Below are 27508 nucleotides of genomic sequence, written 5' to 3' on the forward strand. Positions count from 1 at the left end.
AGGCACATTTATAAAAGATACTTAAATGTCCTAATGTAACTACGGCCTACTTCTGGCTTAATCTTAGCCTTGTATGTGAAACCGGGCTGAAGACTATTTAAACTATTAAACTTTGAGCATAAAGCAATTCACAATGGTAAATTACAGTATATATTATTCTACTAATCAGTAGTAATAATTTTTAACATCGCATCCCTTGATCAGTTAGCTTACAACGCAATACCAGCTCCTTGATGTTTACAAAAACAATGACATGGATATGGCTTTATGGAAGGAAATAGGATTCTATCTCCAGGGGCAGCATGGGTGGGTTAACAAAACAGCCTTTGTCTGTTACCTTTAGTGTCACACTAAAAGAGAGGCCATTGTGCTTTAGAAATGATCCTTATGGTTCATGTTCTGGAACTGCAATGGATCCATTTCCTCAGATTAAGAGTCAGCACACATTCAGACCACAACAGTGCTAGACTTGAAGTTTCATCACTGACCACTTTCACCTCTGCTCTGCTGATATGGAAAATCCCTACCGTTTGACATTATTTCCCAACACAAATTGAAATGTGCCTATAAATATACACTTGAATTATAATAATTACAAAGTGTGACCACTACAACTTCAAAAGTTAAAAGAGGTCTAGAACACATGAAGATGGGTTTTGTGCTTTTTTAATCACATGGAAATACATGCCTCCATCCCTGAAAATAGAGTTTTACAATTAACAAGGAGACTGAAAAATTGTTTTAGAGAGAACAGGTCTCACTTTTTTTTGTACAATGTTTTTAGGCACTTGGAATTACAACAGCAAACATTCCGTTCTTCATGACAAAAATAAAATTTCTTTGGTCCTTTAAAAAACCAAAAAGCAAAACAGACGTTGATTGAAACCACAGTCTGGCATAAAAAAAACAAAAAAAAAACAATAAAAAATAAAACCCTATAGCTTCATAATGCAAAACGCAGCCTTCTCTCCCCACTTACATAACCTGCAAGAGTTTAACTGAATCTATAATGAGTTTGAGAGAAGAAAAAGAAAGTTTTTTTTCCCCCTGCTACATGTGAAAAAGATCTTCGTTCACTCTGCAGAACAGAAAACGTTAGGATCGGCTCAAATTAGACATACAGCAGTGAACAGTCATTCTATATATGTCACATTTAACACAAAAACAATTGCCATTGTTTTGTAAAAGCTCTTCTTAAACGTCCATTTTTGTGTAAAAAAAAAAAAAAAAAGTTTATAAATTCACTTGCATATCGTCTTCACCACATGGGAAGGTACAAGGGCTGAAGTCGATTTTTATCAGATGTTCTCTGCAGGGGTCAGTTGCAGGGCAACCACGTTGGGTAGGAACTACTGCAGGTGTGCACCAGCGGCTGCACGTGTGCGATGTAGTAGTTACTGAAGTTGATGTCTCGCACGTAGGGTGCCGGCTGGTAATAGCACGTGACGTTGGTAACCGTGGGGATGGCGTTCTGTTCAGCCAGCACCCTCAGTGCGAGCATGGAGATAAGGTTTAATGTCTGCCGTCGTTCGTGTCCCATCAAGCAAACCGTACTCTCATTGACCACGTGGTATAACGTGACCAGACAGTCATACCGTTTGTGCTCCATTCCGGCGAAGTGATTCTGCAGGTACGCCTCGAGCTTTCGCTGTTGCTCGCCTATGTCTGGAAAGTCAATGAAGAACCGAGAGCACATGTACCGCTGGAGCGATTTCATCTCCGATTCGGAGGTCGGCCGAAACCCTCGCACCAAAAGGTGGCAGTATTTTAAGAGACCACCTCCCCGGATCTCCTCCGGGTTTCGTGTTGCGATGACCTTGTTGCACAGATGGCCGAGAGCGTCCTCAAAGTCCCCGTACATGCTCTCGCCCAACACTGTCGGATGGAAGCACTCCGACATGGGCGTCTCTGAACAACGGTCGAACAGAAGAAGGGAGTCCAAGACTATGTGGAAGGAGTCCACGCTGAACTCAAATTGCCGCCTCAGAGAGTCTACAAACTTAAGCTCGACGTTCTTGCCGGTGTTGTTGGAGAGGGAAATGAGGCTCCAGCGGTCGGTGTCATTGCAAACCTTCACCAACTTCTGCACATAGGCCTCCTTCAAAGTAAGTGGTGAGATTCTTTCCTTGCTGACGCCCTCGGGTAGGAAGTCCAGAAGGCTGTCGAGAACCACATCCTTAACCACACGGAAAGCCTGATCATCTGACAGTGAAACACCAAAAATCAGGTCCAAGTCCTTGTATCCGAGCCCCGTGTCCTGGTGCAGAACGTGACTGGCAGCAGAGCCGTTCAGCCTCACATCTCGAACCGTGATGCCTCGCTCCTCCAAACGCGCTCGAACCACCTGCAGAAATAGTTTAAGATCAGAGATTGTTTCATTTATTGGTCAATATTGGATATTTAAATGTACATATTTCCCCCTATTTTTACATTCAGATCACCTATGCTGTCATAATGCTCACTTCAAGTTACTCTTTAAAAATGCTAATCATTTAACACTGTTAAATGTACTCTTTAGCAAATCTCAAAATCATTAATGTTGTGATTCCTACACATCTTTATTTAGACACTTATTTATTTAGATAAATATAGAATTGTATTATTAGTCAGCTAATGGTTATTCACAATAACATAATTATTTTCAGCTTACCGTATCAGCCATAATTTAAATATCCCTAATCGGTACCATCTAAGCACTACGTGAACACGTAAACCCCGGAAAACGCAATACCGCACTAAGTACTGCCTTATTTGAACAATTTGAGGATACTTTGTTCTGCCACCACTGCAATTACATAATTATCTTATTAGCTAAAAAGCCTAATAAGACTAGCTAGGCTTCAATGTTGTATAGTGCATAGACTCACAGATTTATTGTATTTATTCCCACTCACACTGAGAACAATCACAGTTGGTCTATAGTCAGTGATCAATAACACATCAATTAACAATAGTTTGCAGCCGCTGTCATTTTTTCTCATTGTTGCTGTGATTCAGGCTGTCGCATTATAACATATACAACATGCCACATAAGCACATTTAACATTATTTACTATATTTGGCCTTTTAGTGTTAATCTTCTGTGCTAAATGCATTTATTTGCAAATGGGGAGTTATTATACGTATATGCACTTCAAAAACAAAAAACTAGCCTACACCTCACCAAATTAACAAACATCTTAATTTTCCTTTTCACTACCAAGCATGTTCATAATGTTCCCAGTATATTTCACACACAGACTACAGCTGAGGCTGATTGTAAAGAGTGTTAATGTGTTTATATGGAATGTGCGCTGACACATCTGTGCATCGGCAGGAATACATCCACTGAGACTTGGAAACCACTGTGTTGGCTACAGCTGCACATTAAACAAAACTGCTCGCTTAAGAATACGTGAAACTACAGAGGCAGTTGTAAGATTTCACATTCACATGAAGGTCTCATAAATCTTGAATGTGAAATCGGAAAACGCATTCATAAATGCCTAATTCAATAAAGGCAAAAATGTTCATTTTGGCACAGACCACATTTTCTGCATGCCAAGCAGATTTATATGCTTTTTATATTGTTTCGCAACCGTTCAGAGATTAAAATGTACTTAAATCAAACTCATTATCTCCGTCCAGAATGCACGTAACCTTTTTTCCACAGCTCGGTCGGATTAATGTCAATCAGCGCACCTACCCTCACTCCTGTCAATCAAATCATTAGCCTTCTATTTTTACACATTAGGTCAGATTGCAGCAATTGACCAAGTGAATGCAGTGTAACCAAGCACACATGCTGCAAATACTTGAAGCACAATTAATCAACAAGCAAATTGCAATACGGCCAAGTGCAATTTATTAAACCACAAAGGGTGGGATTTATTTAAACAAAAAGTCGGTTTACTTTATTTCATAATGGACTATTGTCAATATGAACATAAGTCAATGTTGTTTCAAAAAAATAATGCCAACGACAAACAGAAACTCAAAGATTCTTTAGTTTCCACCAGTGGATTGAGGGTTTAACCGGATCGCCTTGCAGTGCATGTGAATATTATGATATTAAGATGATGCCAAGTCAGGTTCACAATTGCATTAAAAACCTACATTTTATGGTTCAACTGTACATCACAGCCCAAAGCACAAGGTGCAAATGTGCAATCATGACATGGTTATGATGATAATGAAAACAGCCACAAAGTCCATGTAATGACATGGTGCCGTGGCAAATCATTAGGTTTAAGGAAAACGACTAACACTGAACGAGCGGCCATCTTTTGTCAATTTTGCAATGGCATGTGGAGGCTGTGCAATAAAACATCAAAGTTGTTTTTACAGATTTTCCATTAAATATAATGGGCTTCCTAGTTGGGTTTTATTGACAGGACATTACTATCCGTTCAAACCCAGGCAGATGGAGTATTAGCCTATGTAACAGAGATTGTCAAAAGCTTGACCATTTATCACAGTCCACTCCATGAGGAGCAAAACTGGATCAAAGGAGAGGAAACTGACAGATTCCACAGTTCATAGTTAGTTTCAATCTTCATTTAATTAGAACCAATAGGCTAAGGGCCAATCTTAGGCCAGTTTCTAAGATATGTCACCGTATAAAAGATGAAATAAAAGATGTCAGATTTACATATATGATTAATGTGCGTATACACATTTTCTGTTCGACTGCAAGCACATTCTCCCTAAAGGACTTAAAACAAACCCTCTCTTGTTGGATGAAACTATACTACAGGAAGTTATCTGGAGAAAAGATCAATATCTGCTTGCATGTGTAGATGCAAACCCACACTGCTTGTGTATGAGAACAAGAATTCTTTTCATTGAAAAGGGGGGCATTGGTGCTGGTTATCACTGGACTAGCTCAAGCAGTGTTACACTGCATGGGATTAAGGTCGGTTGTGAGTCGCACTCAGTGTAGGATTCGTGAGAATGTCCAAGTCATTAACAAGTCACTTAAATTTGCTAAGTGCACAGTTTTCTGTATCTGCTGGAGGGCCAAAGGCTAAGAATGTTTTGCTTATCCTTGGGGGGGTTGAGACATTACACCAATAGTTGGCCATGCAGTGACAGGCCAGAGATTGAATTTCAATTATCAAGATCAAATTTGAGTTTTTTTTTTTTTTTTTCATTTATTCTTTAAAATTAACTACTATCTATTTTTTCTTAGACTATGACTTTTTTCTACAAGTAATCCAATAGTGACTAGCATAATTTACAATTGCACTTGTATTTTTTATTATACTTCCACATATTTCTTGGCTACTAAACTATCAGTATAGTGAATAATAATACCTATTCAATTGCACATTTTTGACACTGAATTCTGTGTGCATCTGTGATTCAGATATCAACTATTCACTTTCGATTAGTAGCTAATATATTTTTAAAAAATTACTAGTAACTCTTCATTAGGTTCTAGTAGTCCCCGTTGTATTATCTATTCCAGCTTTACTTGTATTTATGAGATACTAGTATCCATCCTAGTTATAACTAGTTGCTTTTTACTTTATAATTCAACTAAAAATCTTTAAAAAACTGATTTAAATGTTAGTAACACTTGAAATACACACTAGTGGTCTAATATAGGTCTAATAGGACCTAATGTATATTCATTTAGTACTGAGACAACTAGAATATATATTAGTTACCATAACTTAGTTTACAACTAAGAAATACATACTATTAGTAAATGAAAAGTTAGTAGTAGCCTAAAACTGTAAGGTACTACCCAAGCCTAATGAAGAATAGCCAGTGAAGCAGAAATAAGCAATACTACTCACTTTTGATTACTTGCTAGTAATTAAAAAATAAGTAAGAGTAACATAAAACAAAAGCGTGCTAGTTTTAAATAATACATTTTAAAACAATGTTATATAGACACGTAAAAATGTATAGGCCTAACTAAATTTGGCTATAGCCTAGTAATGTGCAGAAAAGGTATTCAGAGAGATGTGCTTTCATAATAACCTGAACAATCTGTCGCGGTTGCACCGAAAGCGTCGGGAAGTTTCCACGTCCGTGAACTGGAACCGTCTCGCCAAGAATAGAGTCCAAACGTTGCACCTGCTCCCAAGACAACACGCAAAACCGCCGACACTGCTCTGACACATCACCGGAGGACATGTCGATGGAAAGAACAACTAGCTTTAAAAAGGCAAAAACTTCTGCTCTACTCCCGCACAGATATCGCTGTCTTTCCAAACAGATGAAGCTCCAACGCAAAATCGTCTGTGAAAGGATCAGTTATTTCACAGTTGCTCGCGTTATCAGCTATTTATATATCGAGACGGTTCGTGAGGTTATCCAGCTGCGTTAGTGATTCACTTTTCCCAATCCACGCACAAGCAAGAGTCGCTGTAAATAATGCAGTTATGCTAGAAACGCACCATCCGAATGGTATTTATACCTATGAGATTTGCATACAGGAGTATTATTGGTTGAATATCTTCTCATGAATAATGTCATGACACCTTTGGATTGGATTGGCGGAAGCGTGCAGCTGTGACACACCCACCGGCCTCGGTTATCACATCAGTGCGTATGAGCTTTGTAAGAGTCAATGACTCACTTTTAAAGAGATGAACCAGAAACAAAACGGCAAAATAAGAATAAATATATATTTTTTTTACTTGTAAGTTATCTGTATCTGTGAATTTAAACCTAGTCTTGCTTGGTACATTTATATTGTGCAAAACTGGTAAATTTATATTATGTTGTAGTCAATGTATGTTTCCCCCCCCCATTTTTTGCATAGTAAAATAAAATCTGTAGCTGTAATGTGCTGAGTAATTTTGTCAGATAATTACATTGACCAGGTTTACCTAGTGTTTGTTCTTCCCTCATATTTAAAAACTATATAAAATACTATACTGGAGGTTTGACTGAACTTGTAGTTCATTTAAAAAAAGCAAATATCTCCACCGGACATCACTTTTGGCCACTACTCTCTCTGTATGTGTGTGTGTATGTGTGTATTTGTTTGGTACATTTTATATAGCTAATAAAACACACTACTACTAGCATCGAGCAAATCAACAAGACTGAAAAGATTTCATAATGATATAATATGCATACTATTATTTGCATAGATTCCCAGAGATTTTTTACCTATAAAATATTGCCATGCATGCCTTTAGGCCATTATTAACTATAAATGTTTTACATTTTATTTTTTATAATAGAAACATTTACAATTCTTATATTTTTAATGATATGAGCCAAATAATTGAATTAAATTTGACATGTTCCAGTGGCATAACTAAGCAAAGATTAGAACAGGATTTTTCTTTACAGGTCCCAGATGAGAAAGAAAAGAGAAAACATAAACCCCATAAATCAGGAGGAAGCATCTGAACAAAAAGATGTTTAGTGAACCAAATCAGACTCAAACATCTAAAAAAAAACAAAAACAAAAAAAAACATCTGGAACCATTAACTCCAAATGATGTTAACTGCAAATACACAGTTTATTACAACTGGGACTGTCCTAAATCTGAACTTATGAGTCTCCTCTGTATTAGTGAATGAAGAATGCATGGTTAAATATGTCTTTATTCCCAATTACATGATAATGATTACTGTATAACGTTAACAGGATGTTGGTGTGGACTGCCTAAGAAAACATCCAAACATCTGTTCAGATTGAATTTATTTGGCTACACAGAGGATGAAAAGAAAGGCTGCTACGCACGATTCTCTGCAGCGTGGCATTTGTGGATGACTCACAGCTCGCAAGCTGTTGATCAGTCTTGGGGGCAACAGCAGCGGGGGTTTGTCATAATAGATTAATGTGTATGTGATCAGAGAGCTGAACTACATACCATTTCAATAGGGGAGGTCCTGACGGTGTGTGTGCGATGTCAATTTCAGTTCCCCTGGCAACAGCATCCCCCGTCGCCAGGCAGCGCGAAAGAGGGAGCCCTCATCTGTGTTCTGAGCGGGTGGTGATATGAGACACCTGCGTCATTGGCCTAAAAATAGCTTGCCTTGAGGTAGGAAAGCATTGTTGGTGAAAATCCAGGGCTGGAATGATTTAGAAGGGTCCCGAACATTCAAATAGAGTGAAAGCAATTAAGGAAATACTTTAAATTCACCTCGTTGTCAGCGAAGGCCCTGCTGGGTGGACATGGTTCTGTAATAGCAATCCGTGAAGCACACTTCTGGGTGTATCCATTCTGCATGTAGACAAATACCTTTAGCTTAAGTATCTTTTTTTTGCAAACAACCAAATAGGCTGTTCCCAGTTTCACACCCAAGTAAGTGTGCATCTAAATCCCGAAACTGTTTATAAATGATTCATAAGTGGTCTTTTTTGTTTGCAATGCAGTTCTTAGAGCATTCTTAACACATCGCCCATCACAGCTTAAGGTCATATTGAATTTTACAGCCCGCATTCTGGTGTAATTGTGCTTTTCATGGTAGGTTCTGACAATGACTTACTCAAATCATCAAAAGAATAAACACAAAGGGCTCAATACAGCACCATAATGTTGTACCATAACTAGTTGCAGTATGGAATGCATCAGACCACATCAGTCACTTGATTGGCGGATTGATTGTCATTACAAGCGGCTGATAATAAAGAGAAAATATAAATAAGGCCATTCTTGAAGGCAAAAGGCCTATAAAAGAGCATACAGCTCCCTCACTAGAATGACAAATCCTGGAGAATGTCACAAGACTGACATCTCAATGTGACTAAGCAGGGTTTGACATGATGATCATGAGTAAATTTTGTCCATACTTCATTAGAGCTCGGGTGAGGCAAGGCTTTGTGAATAGGATAGAAACAACAGAGTTATGACGTACATTACATAACACTGCAAGCGAATAGTTGGCTGAAAGAAAGAAATTCATACAGGTTTTGGAACAATTTGAGGGTCACATGTCCGCTAAAACTATTTTGGAAACAGTGGACTATTTCCACATGCCAATTAGTGCGGTAATTAAATTAATTGACATATTTTAGCAGGAATTACGTGTGTAACGGTGAACACGATAGGTGAATTACCTTTTAAAAGTTTACATTTTTTGAAAGAAGTCTCTTATACACTTACTAAGTCTGCATTAATTTGATCCAAAAATACAGTAAAAACAGTGATATTGTGAAATATTATTACAATTTAAAATAAGCTGTTTTTTTATTTTTATATATTTTAAAGTGTTATTCCATTGAAAGCAAAGCTGAATTTTTAGCATCATTCCTCCAGTCTTCAGTGTCACGTGATCCTTCAGACATTATTCTAATATGCTGATTTGGTGCTCAAGAAACATTTCTTATAATTATCAATGTTGAAAACAGATAAATTTATAGTATACTAAGAAAATTATTTTCGGGGGGGTTTTACGCACAAAAAGTATTCTCGTCGCTTGATAAATTTAAGGTTGAGCCACTGTAGTCACTTGGACTATTTTAAACATTGTCTTTACTAACTTTTCTGGGCTGGCAGATGAAATTACAGAGAAGCCTATGGAGGAGTGATCCAGCTCTCAGATTTCATCAAAAATATCTTAATTTGTGTTCCGAAGATGAACGAAAGTCTTACGGGGTTGGAACAACATGAGGGTGAGCAATTACTGACAGAACTTTCATTTTTGGGTGAACTAACCCTTTAAACAGGTACCTGAGAGATTCCCTATGACAACAATGCCATTTGTCTTTTAGTTTTGGTGTTACTAGGCCATTCTTTTAACTATTGTAGGGATTGCTCCTGTTAATGTTTGATAAGATCCACAGGTTCTTATCTAGAAGTCCCATGAGACTGTTCAATTACTGGAATCACGTTATGTAAGCTTATCTGTGATGTAAAAACATTCTTGCTGACTGAGGGACTTTTACGTAACATAACGTTGTAATTTAAGTCAAACTGAACACATCATTTTTACACATTTGCTGCAGAGCTTATTATGATCAGTTTAAACGTGTATCTTATCTCAGGTTTGCTTTCATTTCCAGATTTCATAGCTCATTGTTGCATAAGTGCAGTACACACAGGCTTCTTGTCTACCTGGTCATGGTGTACAAAATGCTAATTCTCCATGAAACCACACAGACAAAGGAACAGCCCAACCCATGATAATCTCCCTTCAGGCCCTGTAACACTTTGCACTTAAAGTAGCCACTCTATTTGATTGATTAAAAGCTTATTTTTTTGTCATGTTTGCTTTACATTTGCGTCACAAGGTGTGTCACCCGCAAATTTCCTTCAATTAACTAATCTTATGTATTTATTTATGTAACTAAGAATTATTCTCTTCAATTAACAGAATGCTTAACACTGGTTTTATGAAAGATTATAACTTGTAGTTCAGCCCTATATAATATTCAATTTAGGTGGGAGGGGTGGATGCTGTAACAGTTGCTCTTTTAAGCACAAGTGTCAAATTTACTTTAGGCCACTTATTACATAAGGATATTGTCGCTGGAGAAATGAAAAGTGTGGGTGGATATTCACAGATGAAAAAATGACTGGTACAACAGTCATTCTTGGAGGATTTATGAGCATTGTTCCTCTCTCACGGCAAACCATATGTAAAAAGATTGTTTATGTAATACAGTTTAGGAATCCAACTGGTTATATACCATTCATAAACCATAAGCCTGCAAATCTCAAGAGTGGCATGAATTGATTATGTACCACATATCACATTTTACAGCACACTTCCTAAGAGAGAAGGAAAAGCGAACCTAAGATTACAGGACCTCCCCTGAATGGAACATCCCAGATCAGGGAGAGAACCCCAGCCTTAAAAGGAACCATTTCAGGAGTTACACAACAAGCGCACATCTGTCCTCATGTATTCGAGCTGGTTCTCCGTAGCCAGCCTACCTCACCAGTGAAACGGAAGAAGCAATGATGCATACTAAAGGCCAGAATTGTGCCCTGACACACAGAGGAATCCTCTAGCAGGCAAGAAACTCTGCCAACTGTCACTGCCAGTGCAGACGTCATGTAAGCTCCTATCTCAGCAATATTATCCTGTTAAAAAACACAGCAATAAGTTCAAATTTGGTGCTTTTAGATAAACAGACCGATAGATAGAAAGATAGACAGATGTTATTCAGTGTTTCTTCTCAAATCCTAAAGGGCACATCCATCTTTGTGCAGCTTCCAGTCTCAGCGCTACTGCCAAAGTCCATAATGACAACGCATTGTCTTCCAATAAAAACAGTGAGATGCTATGATTATAGAACTATGTTCCATCTTTAGTGCTCACAAGTAAAGAGCAGTGACAAGAGATCCAAGAAAAACCACCATGATCTACAGTAGTTGCTTGGCCAATTGAATGCTTAGTAAATCTTCATAAGGCATCTATTTGTGTAGATCTGTGCTATCTGTGCCAACCACCATGGATTGAATAAATTAGATAATATATACCTTCATAATCTTATTCCTGAAATCATGAGCTTTCCAAGACAACAAAATACAGATTTTTAAATCAGAATTTTTGACTTTAGTAATTGGCTCTCAAGTAAATGTATCTTGTTTTAGGGATTTTTAGATATTTCTACTGGAAAACGAGACAAGAACACTTTTTGTTTTGCAGTGAAGTTCCATTGATAATTTTATACCATGCTAACCTCTCCAACCAACATCACGTACAATTTAATCAGGAAGATATGATTATGTGACTCAGAATCTGTTTGCTATGCCATGAGGTCATTTTATGAGTCCTGGTAGACATGCACTCTATTTAGATTCATTAAGCATCCTTTCTGGCATATCAACCTCTGTTTTGAATGAATCAGATACTGTGTGCATATACACAAATAGAGCTAAATACACTCAGCATGTGTAAGACATGTGGTTGTACTTTTTTGGGGATATTTGTTCACATATTACACACAGGGATTCATCAACCACATTACTGAGATAGCCTGAATCTCCTGTTACCTAGATAAACACAACAAGGTTTATGGAAACACTTTCTTTATTGTTATTGCACCTGCTATGACCTATTTAACATGTAGTCCGTTACATAACCTTTAATGTCTCTCCTCGTGAAAAAATACCTCTTAGTCACTGTAAACAGATGTGCTGTAAAAATGATTTGATTGTATATGTCCTAAAAGTAATAGGGAAATAACCAGATAAACAATGATGCCATAATGCACGTTGGGGAATTCACTGTGTTTGTGGACGCTGACCTTTTAACTGTGATTTTATAGCGATTTTTCATGGTTTTATAAAGATAAGCAAATTGGTTTGGATGTCAAAAGGAGCTTGTTGAATAAGTCACTACACTCTCAGATTTATGGGCTCTCATCACAGAACTTTTTTTGTTCTCTATGAATGCACTGGAGAAAAATTTATCATCCTGATAATTTGCTGACAACATCTCGCACCAAAAAATGACAATTCTGTAATTTACTCACCCTCATGTCGTACCAAACCCGTTTGACTTACTTACTTCTGTGAATCATAAATAAAGAAAGGAAGTGAGGGGGTGTCAAACTCCAAAAATGACTAAAATATCTCATAAAAGTACCAAAAAAGTGTTCAGAAGTCATTTGATAGCTTTGTATGAGTAACAGACTGTATAAGTACTATGTCAGGTTGGGAACAAAAATAAGGTAAGTAAAATATGACAGAATGTTCATTTTTACATTCAGAGACACAAATTGTAACAGACAAAAGGAATCGCCGGTGCAGCACAGATGTCTACTGATTAAAATATTTATTTAAGGTGCATAACAATGAATGACTAACGTTTCGATGTAAAGTTACATCTTCATCAGAGTCCTTGAAGAGAATGAGCAATGAAGCCATTAATAAGGATCATCAACAGGTGTGATTAAGGGGGCGTTGGCCACCCAAAAAATATTTACAAAAAAAATAATACACAAATTGTAACAATTGTATTTCCAGTTACCATGCAGGGAAATAAGTGCTAATGAGTTCAAATGAACGTTTAACCAGGGATATTAAGCAATGAACTCATTAGAGATGGAGGGAAAGCATATCAGCAGGACCCTGATAAGATCTGACCTGCTAACAAACCAAAGGTACATAGTCACGATTCTGCAGAGAGTCATTTCCAATCATGTACAATGGATTACAGAACCCTTTGTCCTAAAAAAAAAAAAAAAAAAAAAAAAGTGTTTTTTTGCCAAAATCTTTTTGTGTACTCGTTTCAGTAAAATTCCACAATCTATCACAATTTATCACAATCACACATAATCGAAAGGCCATTTAAAAATATTCAAAGTGACATTACACAAAAGCACTTAAAACAACTTTTTCCACTTTCGGGCTGAACGGTTCGAAGAATATATATTCACATTTCCACTAAAGCTTGGTTCAGCACGGCACGATTGCAAACCGTTCTCGGCCCAATTCTCAGCTAATCATGCTGGTAGAATGCGTGTAATGACATCGCCACTCAGGATTGGTCACTTGTCTTCTGCCTAGCTACCAGTTTCTCTGTAGCTGGCCAAGAGTGCTATTTTAGCAAAGTAAACAAGTTAATAATAAAATTAAAATAAATATCTGATCATCATAATGTAGTCACTATTTACATTCCATACTCTCTGTGAACTCTTGAGTTACACCAAGGCAACAACTGACACATTTGTATTACATTTCAAAGAGTTTCGTTTTCAGCCCCACGATGAAACCGGATCGGCACAGAATGGAACAGTTAAAGGATTTGTTCAAATCCTTCAAAATGAAAATTCTGTCATCATTTACTCACCCTCAAGCTGTTTCAAACCTGTATGAATTTGTTTCTTCTGCTGAACACAAAAGATTTTGAAGAATGTTGGTAACCAAGCAGTTGATGTACCCCATTGACTTCCATAGTATTTTTTTCCTACTATGGAAGTCAATGGGGTCCATCAACTGTCTGGTTAGACATTCTTCAAAATATATTCTTTTGTGTTCAGCAGAAGAAAGAAATTCATCAAACAACTTGAGGGTGAGTAAATGATGACAGAATTTTAATTTAAGTGAACTATTTCTTTAAGCAATGAGAACAGTTTACTAATGGGTTAGGATTAGATTTAGATTAAATTATACATAATTTGCTGTTATTATTGCAAGTCGCTGTAAAATAAAGATTTCCACTGCATTACATCAGCTGCATGTTCATATCAAGTGAGGACAGCTGAGTCAAAACCTCAATGTAATTATTTGACTTAAAACAAGCCTGGAACCTTCACCCTTGAACAGTACATCACAGCGGCAAGTGTGTACATGGTGTGTGGGTGGTCTATAGCGCTTCATGGAGTAAAGGGTTCACACATGACTCATAATTGGGGAAATTGATCAGTGATTCATGGTGAATTTATTTGTTAACACAAGTTTTCCATTAACATCCAATATTATTTAAGGGTCTGTTTAAGTTTGATCGTCACTGCAACATTCGAATGCAAATGATAACTAATTGTGAGTAAATGCAACTCACTGTCTATTAGCAAGCTTTGTCTAATCCTTCACCTGTCAGGCTACTGATCCAATTACAAGTGATGGGTAATTTGGACTTACCTTTGTCCCATATCTTGTCCCATTGATCAGCATAGACAGCTGATTGAGCAGAGACTGAACAACTTCTCGTGGAGGGCACAGAAAATGTGAAGTGAATGAAAACTGCTTAGAGTACCGAGACCCTATTTGCTTTCTCTGAGGAGAAAATAGAATTAGGTCCAGTTTCAGTGAATGATTTGATAAGCAATGCAGTGGCTGTAACTGCGAGGGAAGCACACATTCCCTTTTAATTTTCACCATGTGTTTGAAGTGAGTGCTCTCCAAGCGCTTTTAACACACACAATGAAGTGATACTTTACCCTTCTGTGATTTATTGTATTTTCCTCTAGGCACTCTCAACTCAGGGAAACTAATTTAAAACTCTTCAGAAAAAAAACATGCCTGAAAGCAATGGTATAACAATATGTTGCTACAGTAAATGAGAGGGTTGTAATAGTTTTTGAGGTTCTGGCAAGCAAAATGCTTTCAAACAAACAGTTTTACTTTAAAATAAATAAAAGCTTCATGTTTAAAAAAGTAGCATGAACATTCTTCAGAAATGTGTTCCACGGAAGATATGATTACAGGTGAAAGGACATGGTGGCACAATTTTCATTTTTGGGTCAATTTTGTAATACACCCTGCCATTTTCATAAGCTTATAATTTATGTAATATGTCTCGACTTTGGATTTCCTTCACTAGACTGGCTGCAGTGCAATATTTTTTTGCCTCTTGTTTGCATGAAGTTCAATATGTTCTAACTTTTTGAGGATTTTATTTCAAAAGTTTTGGGGTCTGCAACATTTTTTAAAAGAAATCAATTATTTTATTAAGCAACGGCACTGTAAATCAATCACATGCAAAAACCCAGAACCTAATTTCACAAAGTAGTACAACAATGACCTGCATCAACATCTTTGTTTATCTTGGAACAACATTCCAATCAACCAATTAGATTTAAGGGACAAGTTTACAGTTTAATTCAAGTTTCCCGCAGAAAAGCATAAAAAACTACTACTGCTGCTGTTATAGTTAAGCAAACAATATGATCAACATATTGATGCTAGTGCACCAAAACAAGCCTGAATCTTGAATATTCAGATACATAAGCCATGTCTAAATCAATGCAGACCTGTTTTTCTGGCTCAAAAAAGGAGCGCATGAACTCAGGTCTTTGAAGAATTATACCTCCAACCCTCTGCATATAGGACAAGATGTCCATCTGAAGAGCATTATGTTTTTGCCTTATCAATCACTGGCCTTGACATCTGTAATAAAATACTGCCCTCTTCCTTTGACCTGTGCCAGCAAACCCTTTGTAGTACTCAAAAGTCTAATACCATCACGAGATGAAGCATAAAAGCACTGGTATATGATTTCTTGACTGTTGATTAACCAAGAATCACCTTACATGAAATCCAACGTATGAAAACAGAAGAACCACTTGCAATGACAAACTTTCACAAATGAACAACTCAAACATAAATGTCTGGTGCATGTTAAATAATTATATTCCAAATATAGGAATTCAGGAGCCTTACGGCACGATTAAGATAAACTGATAGGAGAAACAAAAAAATAATTACAAAGAAACAGGAACAACACAAAAATAAACAGGTGAAAAAATATGCAAAGATTAATGCAAAAAAGCTTCTTTGTCAGATCAATCTGACATGTAGTACTTTTAATATTGGACACAGATGCTGACTTCTGAGAAACCTTGGCTTCATCTTCTTCTAGACTAATAAATCTAAGACTGTAACCTGCTTTTATAGCTTAGGTAAAAAAAACAAAAAAAAAACAAAAGCTTTTGGGGTGAGTTTTTGGAGTCAAAATGCCAATAAAAAATGCGTCACTGATACAAACACTGACATGCTAATGAGATCTGTAATTAAAAACAACAACAAATAACAATTAATAACAAACTAGATTTGTACTTGATTGATCTAAAGTTCAACTTTAGAAAATGTGTTTATTCAGAACACCCTGGATGGACACAGATGAGGCTACAGTAGTTCCAGAGTTTGAGGTATAATGACATAATATGCTTATGTAAATAAATGTAATATAAATTACCATGCTTATATTTAATATACATGTGTACATAACACATCATGTAATATTAAGTTATAAAGTTATAAATATTAAGTTCATTTTAATTCAAATAAATTGTCATATTTGATAGTGTTAAATTGAGTGATAAATGTCTGTTAGTGTAATTAATATGAAAATGAATGTCATTTAGTTATATTATGTGTATTTGATCTTTTTTAACAATAATCATGATAGTTGCACTGTAACAAATACCTGCAACCAGTACAAAACACCTGGGACTAATAAAAAGTGGAGCCTCAACTCAATTTCAATGCGTTCATTTTATTCAAACCTCTTTAGTACCTGAGAGATGCGCAATGACTAGTGGGTAATTTTCCCTATGCCAGTCGCAGTGCCTTTCAGATTGGAATCTCATTCAAGATGGCGAAAAACCCAGTGAAGTCCACTTCGTAGGGCACTCATGGTCGAATAGAACGCGACTCTAGTATCTAGTCCCTTCAATGTTCTATGTTCCTTCAATTTTTCTTGCCCATTTTATCATCTGTCAAATGAAAACTGTGAAATGTATCACTTAAAAAATTAAATTGCAGTCCAATTTGAGATATATCTGTAGCACACATGGATTTGTTCAATCCTTAACCCTAAGTGTAAGCAATAGTAAAGGCCTTAACAAGCACCACTAATGTGATATGAACAGTCGTAACTATTTCCTGTTTGTCTAGCATCTACAAAGAAGATGTAATTTCCACAATATTAAAGTGGCTGAGGAAGAATGTTTTGCGTCTGAGATGCAAAAGAAGGTACAAATTACTACATGCTGACAGTGTTCATTTTTGCTTAATTGAAATCAGCGTAGGTGGAAAAATAGCAACTTGTGATATCTTCAAGCCAATGTGAAGTGGTCCAGACAAAACCCGCCGTCTACAATGTGATGCTTTTGACTGTCTTCCAGTTGGATAAGAGGATGTGGTCTAGGCCAAACACCATTTCATGGCTTTGTAATGATAGACACTTTTCTTTCGCTAAAACCACATTTGATGCTGCTTTTAAAATTATCAGTCAAAACGAGCGGATGTTTTCAGTTTAAAGCAAATTATTCAAATAAAATCTAAATGACTTGGACAGGACTGTTGTGTTCAAGTTGTCAACAATTAATTCTATGTACAAAGGAAGAGTTCCTTAAATGCCAACCATAGTCGCTCCAAATGACAGCTTGATGGCACTGTGGGTAAAGCCAAATATCACATCCAAAAAAGCTCAAGTACTGTGAATGCAAATACTTGAATCAATCAAACAGGCAATCAATCCACAATGCCTCCAGGAGAAATAAACTCCTCATCTGATGCATGCAAACAAGAAGTGGAAAACTGTGCCATCTACTGTTTAAATGAATGTGTCCTGTCTGGCATGCAGCAGATCATACGGTAACAAAAGATGTTATGATTGTGTCCCTCAAAATCAGATGAAAGCATTCATACAAATAAATAACATCTGGAAAGAACATTTGTTTATTACTTTAAGTCTTCAGGTGAAAAAGGATAGTAACACAAAACACAAGAAAAGTTATACATTCTCTTACTTTCCCTCAAACACTGCTGGCAGTGATAAACTTCTATTTAAGGTCTAGTTCTTAGATGTGCAAGACATTTCTGCAACTTGTACGGTCAACTTTATTAATGTGCCAGACTCTTTACAAGAAAAAAAAAAAACTGTCTTAATGATGATGTACATGTAAATGACTCATAATTCATCACTAATCAATCTCAAGGCAAAAGGTTTCAGTTATAACAGTTCTTCGATCAAGCTTAGTAAAAACACTTTAATAATAACAATCAGAAAACAATCTTTGAACCACTAATGAAAAGTCAGAAATCCTACAGGGTTTTTCCTAAATTAAAAATGATTTTCGGTGGTATCTTACATACATGTGCAAATTTGATTGATTACACTGAATACAAATAACTAATTATAATATATATATATATATATATATATATATATATATATATATATATATATATATATGCATCATAATATGTATTTTAATTGTCATTATATTTACACAGGATATAAGAGATCTAAGCATCTGGAACTTTATGAATTTGACAATTTTTGGTAATACTTTACAACTAGGTTCAATTTCTTAGGCTTAAAATTAAAAACTTTTCACAGCATGTATTAATCTAAGTTGTAGTTAATGTTTGTTCATAATACATTAATGTTAGTTTATACAACTCGAAATGTTAAAGTATTATTATATGTAGAATTTAACATTAACCTAGGTTAACAAATGCAGTAAAAATATTTTTCATTGTTAGTTCATGATGCGTTAAACGAATGCATTAGTTAAAACTCTACAACAGAGTGTTACCAATTTTCCTACCTCAAAATGTTCAAAGTCAAACTAAAGTTTCGAACTTTCAGAATTCTAAGAAGAAAAAAGAAGTTCACTTCCACATTTGCATCCCAAAGATTATTAATTATGAATTTAGGGCTAACTAGTTATTTAAGGTGTTTGACTCCTCAATGGGTCACACAGGCTGTATGGTCTGTGGCTCGTGTTGTGCAGAAGCTTTCCATTTCAAAACGTAGAACTCAGGATAAAGAGACAACGATCTTACGGGGAAAATACCGCATCAAAGGCTAATATTATTTGCTTTAGGAAACCCAAATTTTCATGTTGGTGGCCACCGAAAAATGTTCAAAGAAGGAAAAACCCTGTATTAAAAGAGCATAAAATAAACAAATATAAAAGTTGTTAATTCACTGAAAGTCGCAACATTATACAGGAGATGATAAGCTCTGGATCAACAGTAACAGTGTATCATGTACATAGATAACTCTAACACTCAAATCCTGAGCTCTCCGATACTATTGGTGCAAATATTTTTAAACCAATGACTTTATTGTAGAAGGTCTTTAACACCACACAAAATAAACAGAAATGAACGAGTGACTCTGAAGTAAGACTTTCTTAGACCCAAGTGACCTTTCAAAGCATATAATTATTGCATAAATGCAAAAGGCTGAAAAAATGGCTTGAGGTTCCGAAAAAAACACTGATCATCTGCTGATATTTCTGTGCAAAAGGACTGAAAACCAAAAGCATCTACTAAAGATGTTTTGCAGTTCTCTTCAACAAGTGTATGTTGATGATAATGGAACAAAAACTTGAAATCCCAGTTATCTAAAAAAAAAAAAAAAAAAAAAAAAAAAAAATCAATGCAGGCTTATTCTCATTTGTTGAAAGATGGCATGTTTCCTGAGAGGATCCTGAGTATAGTACGTCACAGTTTCTTAAAAGGTGTGATGCTGTTCTCAAAAGGGATAACAGAGGAGAATATTTGCACAAGGCTGCTGGTGGGAGAGATACTGCGCTCAGTTCAGTGGGATAAAGCCCATGTCAGGAGCGTCACTAAAAATGAGCGGACTGTGGCCGAGGGAGTACGGGGGGCTGGGTAGATGCAACACAGGCTTATGGGTGTGAAGAGCAGCCCGTTTGTTCCCTCTCTGGGGGCAAGGCATGTCTGTGGGGCGTCGGGCCTGGCGGCCTGAGCAGCCGGTAGAAGGCTTGCTGGGGGGAGAGACCATAATGGAGACTGTACTTAGTAGACTCTCTTGGGTAACCGGGGCAGTTTTGGGTGTGCCCGGAGTGCAGGTGCTCTGGATCACTGTAGAGTGTGCCATTGATTCTATAAGCTCCTTTGTGCCCTGTGCGCACTGCAAAAGAATGGCAACAAAAAAGGGTAAGAGACTAAAAACACTAACAATATTAGATCACAGTCATACTTATGGGGTAGCTGATGTTGATGTTGATGTTGATGTTAAGACAGCAGAGCAAGTATGAGTATGAGAAGCTAGCCAAATAAGAATAAAGATGAAAGTAGGTTAGTACTGCCAGGAAAATGATGAGAAGAAAATGTGGAAACCAAGCATCTCGTTTTACGGTTTTCCAATGAGCTCAGGGTGAAGTGGTGCAGCTGATTTTATAAGGGGTTCTCCAGGGGTCACAAAAGGATGAAAACAACTCCTTAACCTCAGGATAAACATCCATCATGAGAAGAGGTGGAAAAGAACATGTGTGCATGATAACTAGCATGACCTCAGTCGACAGAATCCCAAGACTGGATGAAAGAGAGATAAGCACAGACGAATCTTGATGATGATACATTAATTAGGAAACAATGACATAATGGAGGAAAAACAAAACAACTGCAGACCTCTGGCGAGCACTAATATATGAACACATGACCATTATAAAATGGAGTAAAAACAGATGTCAGCTAAAACACTCAACTCATCCAGGAAAAAGAAGGAACAGGAGAATAGACGACGATATCAATGATTTCCGCTCTCATGACGGACATGTTTTATGATAGTGGTTTCAATGCAAAGAAATGGAAGCCAAGCAGACGGCCAACGAGTCATGAGAAGGTGGTCACGAATGGCATGCAAGCAGCCCCATAACACACCCTTACCATTGAATGTCACTGAGCTGCAGGAGCCTTCAGGCAGTGCAGGAGAGAGCAAACTCCTCACAGTTCTCCTCCTGTGTAAGGTTTATAACTTCAAACATCAGGGCTTGATGCAGGTCAATATCAAAACAGCACAATAAACTAATATGATTTGTATTTGTATTTGTGGACTTCAATATTTTCCCAGCTAAAAGCATTAAAAACATTTCTACAATAATATCCTCCCTGGCATGATTTTACACCACTTGTAACTCAGAGATTTTTCCATGTGCATAATCATATCTTCACACATCAGGTGCAAGCCTCATTAACTATAACTCTTTCCCAGCAAGACATCACTAGCCAGGGTTTACATTAAATATGATTAAACCTGGATAACCTCACATGCATTTTCACATGATTTTCTGTGTCAAAGCTTAGGTTTCAGATCTGTAAAATTGTGGTTTCTGTTTATATTTGCACTACTGTTTAAAAGTTTAGGGACATTAAGACTATGTTTTTGAAAGTAGTCTCTTATGGTCACCAAGGATGCATTTATTTGATTAAAAAAATAAATACAGTAGAAACTGTAACACTGAAATATTATTACAATTTAAAATAGCCGTTTTCTATTTTAATATTATAAAATGCCATTTATTTCTGTGATGGCAAAGCTCCAGTGACTCCAGTATTCAGTGTCACATGATCCTGCAGAAATCATTCTAATATGCTGATTTGGTGCTCAAGAAACATTTCTTATTATTATCAATGTTGAAAACAGTTGTGTCTGTTTTTGCATTTTTTTTTTTAATTGTTTTTTTATTTTTTTGTAATAATGTAAAAGTCCAAGTTAAATCTTACTGACCCCAAACTTTTTAACGGTAGTTCATGGCTTGAAATGCCACAGAATGCTTTTTGGTGGATGGTGGATGGCGGATGCAGTCATGCATGAGGATTTTATACCATAGCTACCAGGGCTGTACAGGGCAACATATATGTGACACATGCTAAGAAAAATATAACCTGTTTTATACCTGTGCAACAAATGTGTGGCCTGTGCTACAAAACTTTCAACCTCTGTAGCACCAGTACTATGTAAAAAAAATAAAAATATAATAATGAACATACAGCCCCGGCTACAATGCTTTAATTATAAAAAAAAATCCTCTTTATGTTATCATGATCTTGGAACTAATGCTCCAACTTGAAGATATCAAATGACGAGGCACTCTTACCATGTTTGTGTCATTCTTGGACATGAAAGGAGGGAGCTCAGCATCAGAGGTCACCGTTTGAGGTGCGTCATCTGGAGGTAAAAAGCCTCTTCTGTCAATCAAGCTGTAAAAGATGAAAAGGATGAGTGCGTGACCTATTTTGACTTTCAAAACACAGCATAGACTGAACTCGAAAAGAAGTCAAAGAATTGCACAATTAACATGTCATAGCTGAGAAACTGTACGTCAGTCTGAAGCTAAATGACAAGCAGTTGACATCCTTCACTTACTCATTAACAAACTCTGATATTTATCATTTTTAAAACATCAGCGGTACTTACCTGGGTGGCATCGGCCCACACAGCACCACACAACAGTTTGTGAAGATGTTGTTATAGGTGTAGGGATTCCCTGAATCTTCACCTCTTTTACTGGACCAAGAGCCTTTGATCTGCAATGTACAAAACACTGTAATTAAATAAGTATTGACTACATTATTAAATAATTAATTATATAGCTTTTTGATATTATTGATTAAATTTATGCATGCATGGTGATATTTACATCTTCGTTGGTTGTGAGGTTGGAGGCCACAAGATAAGTATGGAAGCCTGACAGACCCAGAATGGACCAGATGGAGAAGAAGCAAATGACCAGCTCCACAACAGTGCAGGAAGGGTTAAGGGTGCAAATTTGTTGTAAATGTGTGTCAGTGTCCAGATAAACATTATAAATTCACAACAGGAACAAGATGATATCATTTTGTTTATTCTAAGCATGAGCTGCAATTTTCTTTTTAATCAGTTGAGAAAAAAAAATTCTGAAAATAGATTTCAGTTTATCTTTGCCGTTATTGTTTATAGGTGTGATGTAGACTCTGCCACAAACTTAAAAGGGGGCTGGACACCAGCGGAATCTGTATCTAGCGGCAGCTGTTGCTGTCCTGACAGGAAAGCAGGGGCGTGGTGGAATCCTTGAGCCGATTAGGGATGAATGGGATTAGGAAATAGGCGGAACCAACAGCAGTTTAAACATATAGTGAACTCTGTCAGCCCTGCTATTGTGTGCTTTCTGTTAACACAGTAAAAAAGGATATCTGGCTGGCGTGTCCTGTATTGCCTTGATGATACCGCCGCCAACTTGTGATCCTGTTGATAAGAGTAACTGATCAGAGAACAAAACTGCTTCAAAACTGACTCACAAAAAGTCAGTCAAAACACAATCTCAAACGTATCTACAGTACTGTTAAAAAGTGTGCATTTAACTGATCCAAAACACAATAATAACTAGGGCTGGGTATAGAGTTCGATACTTTTTAGGCACCGACCGAATTGCCTCGATACCATAGAGTATCAAAAAAATGTCCAAATTTCGATACCTGAGGGCCATATCTTGTCAACATCAGTGAAACAATAAGTATGCAGCATGCATGGTGTGCCATGCAAAATCAAGTGCTGGTGATTGGCTGTGGCGAGGCATCAAAGAAAAACACTGGTTTATTTCGACTTGATAGCAACAGCGTGATGCAATGAATGGCAAAGACGAGCACCCCGGCGTTCATTGACACAGAGACATGCAGAACATGCAGGATTCATATTTAAATAGTCCTTTTACGGTTTAATATTCTCACGTTGACAACATTTCATTTGGGAGAAACTATCATCACATCACAGAAGGTGGTCTACACAGCAACCAGTCAAAAAAAAAAGTTTGGTTTCACTTAAACGGCAATGAAATATATTACTCTTGTGCAGTATAATGTACAATTTAATGTAATACTACTACTACTAGCCTCTGCTATAACATAATCTGTTCATAAAATTGATATCGAAAAAGGTATCGGTCAGGAACCGGTATCGATATCGACATTTAAAAACAAATACCCAGCCCTAATAAAAACTGTAATAATGTGAAATATTTTTGCAATTTAAAATAACTGTTTTCTATTTTAATATACAGTGGGGAGAACAAGTATTTGATACACTGCCGATTTTGCAGGTTTTCCTACTTACAAAGCATGTAGAGGTCTGTAATTTTTATCATAGGTACACTTCAACTGTGAGAGACGGAAAATCCAAAAATCCAGAAAATCACATTTGTATGATTTTTAAATAATTAATTAGCATTTTCTTGCATGACATACGTATTTGATCACCTACCAACCAGTAAGAATTCCGGCTCTCACAGACCTGTTAGTTTTTCTTTAAGAAGCCCTCCTGTTCTCCACTCATTACCTGTATTAACTGCACCTGTTTGAACTTGTTACCTGTATGAAAGACACCTCTCCACACACTCAATCAAACAGACTCCAACCTCTCCACAATGGCCAAGACTAGAGAGTTATGTAAAGGACATCAGGGATAAAATTGCAGACCTGCACAAGGCTGGGATGGGCTACAGGACAATAGGCAAGCAGCTTGGTGAGAAGGTAACAACTGTTGGCGCAATTATTAGAAAATGGAAGAAGTTCAAGATGACGGTCAATCTCCCACGGTCTGGGGCACCATGCAAGATCTCACCTCGTGGGGCATCAATGATCATGATAAAGGTGAGGGATCAGCCCAGAACTACACGGCAGGACCTGGTCAATGACCTGAAGAGAGCTGGGACCACAGTCTCAAAGAAAACCATTAGTAACACACTACGCCGTCATGGATTAAAATCCTGCAGCGCACGCAAGGTCCCCCTGCTCAAGCCAGCGGATGTCCAGGCCCGTCTGAAGTTTGCCAACGACCATCTGGATGATCCAGAGGAGGAATGGGAGAAGGTCATGTGGTCTGATGAGACAAAAATAGAGCTTTTTGGTCTAAACTCCACTCGCTGTGTTTGAAGGAAGAAGGATGAGTACAACCCCAAGATCACCATCCCAACCGTGAAGCATGGAGGTGGAAACATCAATATTTGGGGATGCTTTTCTGCAAAGGGTACAGGACGACTGCACCGTATTGAGGGGAGGATGGATGGGGCCATGTGTCGCGAGATCTTGGCCAACAACCTCCTTCCCTCAGTAAGAGCACTGAAGATGGGTTGTGGCTGGGTCTTCCAGCATGACAACGACCCGAAACACACAGCCAGGGCAACTAAGGAGTGGCTCTGTAAGAAGCATCTCAAGGTCCTGGAGTGGCCTAGCCAGTCTCCAGTCCTGAACCCAATAGGAAATCTTTGGAGGGAGCTGAAAGTCCGTATTGCCCAGCGACAGCCCCAAATTTGTGTTTTAGATTCCGTCTCTCACAGTTTAAGTGTACCTATGATAAAAATTACAGACTTCTACATGCTTTGTAAGTGGGAAAACCTGCAAAATCGGCAGTGTATCAAATACTTGTTCTCCCCACTGTATTTCAAAATGTAATTTATTCCTGTGATGACAAAGCTGAATTTTCAGCAGCCATTATTTCAGTCTTCAGTGTACTTACGTAAAGTGAGGTTAGTAATCACACAGCCAAATATAAAGGAGGTCAGAAATGATAGTGACACTATGAAGGCATAGAAAAAGCGATAGTTGCGCTTTCCAACACAGTTCCCGACCCAAGGACAGTGATGGTCGAACCGCTCTACAAGGGGGAACAGAAGAACAACATTCTGAAAAACAACGCTTACAAGAAACCTCTGTGCATTCTCATGCAATGATTATAAGGAAGGGATTTGTTTTATAACTATTACACATTCATTACCACAGCAATATGCAATATGCAATATGACATTTTGTAGCTTTTAAAGAAATAGTTCCCCCCCCAAAAAATCTGTCATTATTTACTCATCCCCATGGGGTTTCAAACCAGTATGACTTCCTTCCATGGAATTACAATAAATGGGTACATGAGTTTTTAAAGTTCAAAAAAGAAAAAGCACAGTAAAAGTTTCATACAAATTAACCATATGACTTGTGGTTTCTTTGTTTATTTGTTTTGTTCAGCACTTTGGTCAGCTGTGTTTGCTGTTTCAAAATGTGCTATATAAATAAAATAAACTTGAAAAAGACTATTCTATGGACAAAAAAAAAAAAAAAACACTGAGACACTTCTCAAAATATCTTCTTTTATGTTCCCACAGAAGAGAAAGAAAGTCATACAGGTTTGGAACAACATGAGGGTGAGTAAATCATGACCGAATATCCATTTAATAACTGCATGAAAAAACAGCAACCAAGTCATCGTTTCATTTGGGGTTTAGAATAAAATGCAGGTGAGTAATAGATAACATTTTAATCTCTCAATGAAATATTAAAAATGATTAAATATTATTTAAATGTAGAAAATTTGTATGCTGAAACTCCTGCCTTACCGACACAGTTGTCACACAGGCTGCAGTGGGATGTCCGGGGCGGACGGAACATCTTACATGTGAAGCAATATTTAAGCTTTACCACCTGGTCATTTATAAGTATCTCTTTAGTGCGGGGAGGTGGACGGTATGTTGAAGATCCAGAATTATCTTGAAAGAAACCCACAATTTTATTATAAACATTTACAAGTTAGGAGGCAAAATGAAGACAAATAACAAAGTACATATTCAAAGCCTCACCAATCTGTCTCTCTATGTCCACGGCCTCATCCGGCAAAGCCCTGGGTAAGATCCCTGGGTCTGTAAAACTGGTTTGAAGGAGGGTGAAGATGACAAATACAAATAACACCCCACCGATTACTGGAATGAAGATAGTGAGGTGATGCACCAGAAAGGGGCAACTGTTATGAATCAAGCACAAAGACAAGGACAAAGTTATCAGCTGATACAAACATGGTTTAAAAAGCTTACTTTCTGATGATAAACCATGACCATGTGGATGCAACTCTTTCAGACTGGCATGATGTCAAGAAGGGCGATGGAGATGTCTCTATTGTCAAAAGTAGTAGTATTGTCTAGCAGTGTGAACACTGGTGTCTCTGTGAGTAAGTGCATTCTACTCACTCAAATGTGAAGAATAAGCCACAGGTGATGACAATAAGGACGATGGTCAGCGGGAGCACACCGCACTGCCTGGCCAACATAATACGACCATCACAGTAGAAGCGATTGTTCCCAGGGAAAGTCTCCCATTTTCTCCGCAGGCGCTGGGAGCTTTTCCTCCCACAGGGCAGGGTGGAGGACGTTCGGGTGGTTGATGTTCTGAGCGCTCGTGGGTCTATTTGTTGATACTCACAGTTTTTCATTTTCAGAAAATGTAACTGACAGTCTAGAGTTCGGAGAGTATTAGATCTAACCTTAAGAACAGGTTAAATTAACTTGTTACAAACCAAGCCCTAACAAAGAGGAAGCTAGATCGAAACTATATATCAGCTGTGAATCTCCACCACATATTACTACAAATACCGTCAGAAA

General features: G+C 37.4%; 1 pseudogene across 1 annotated transcript; it reads right to left on the reverse strand.

The window, feature by feature from the left end:
- Positions 1–650: 650 nt before the first annotated feature.
- LOC307171856 (palmitoyltransferase ZDHHC18-B-like) lies at positions 651–27470 on the reverse strand (annotated as a pseudogene). Its single transcript, XR_013824102.1, has 9 exons — positions 27098–27470; positions 26714–26874; positions 26474–26623; positions 25606–25743; positions 23289–23340; positions 22757–22859; positions 22534–22643; positions 22214–22316; positions 651–2344 (listed from the first exon to the last, which is right to left on the reverse strand). The product of XR_013824102.1 is annotated as a palmitoyltransferase ZDHHC18-B-like (transcript).
- Between the last annotated feature and the right edge of the window lie 38 nt (positions 27471–27508).

Source organism: Squalius cephalus (genome assembly GCF_949319135.1).
Source record: "Squalius cephalus genome assembly, chromosome: 15".
NCBI lineage: Eukaryota > Metazoa > Chordata > Actinopteri > Cypriniformes > Leuciscidae > Squalius > Squalius cephalus.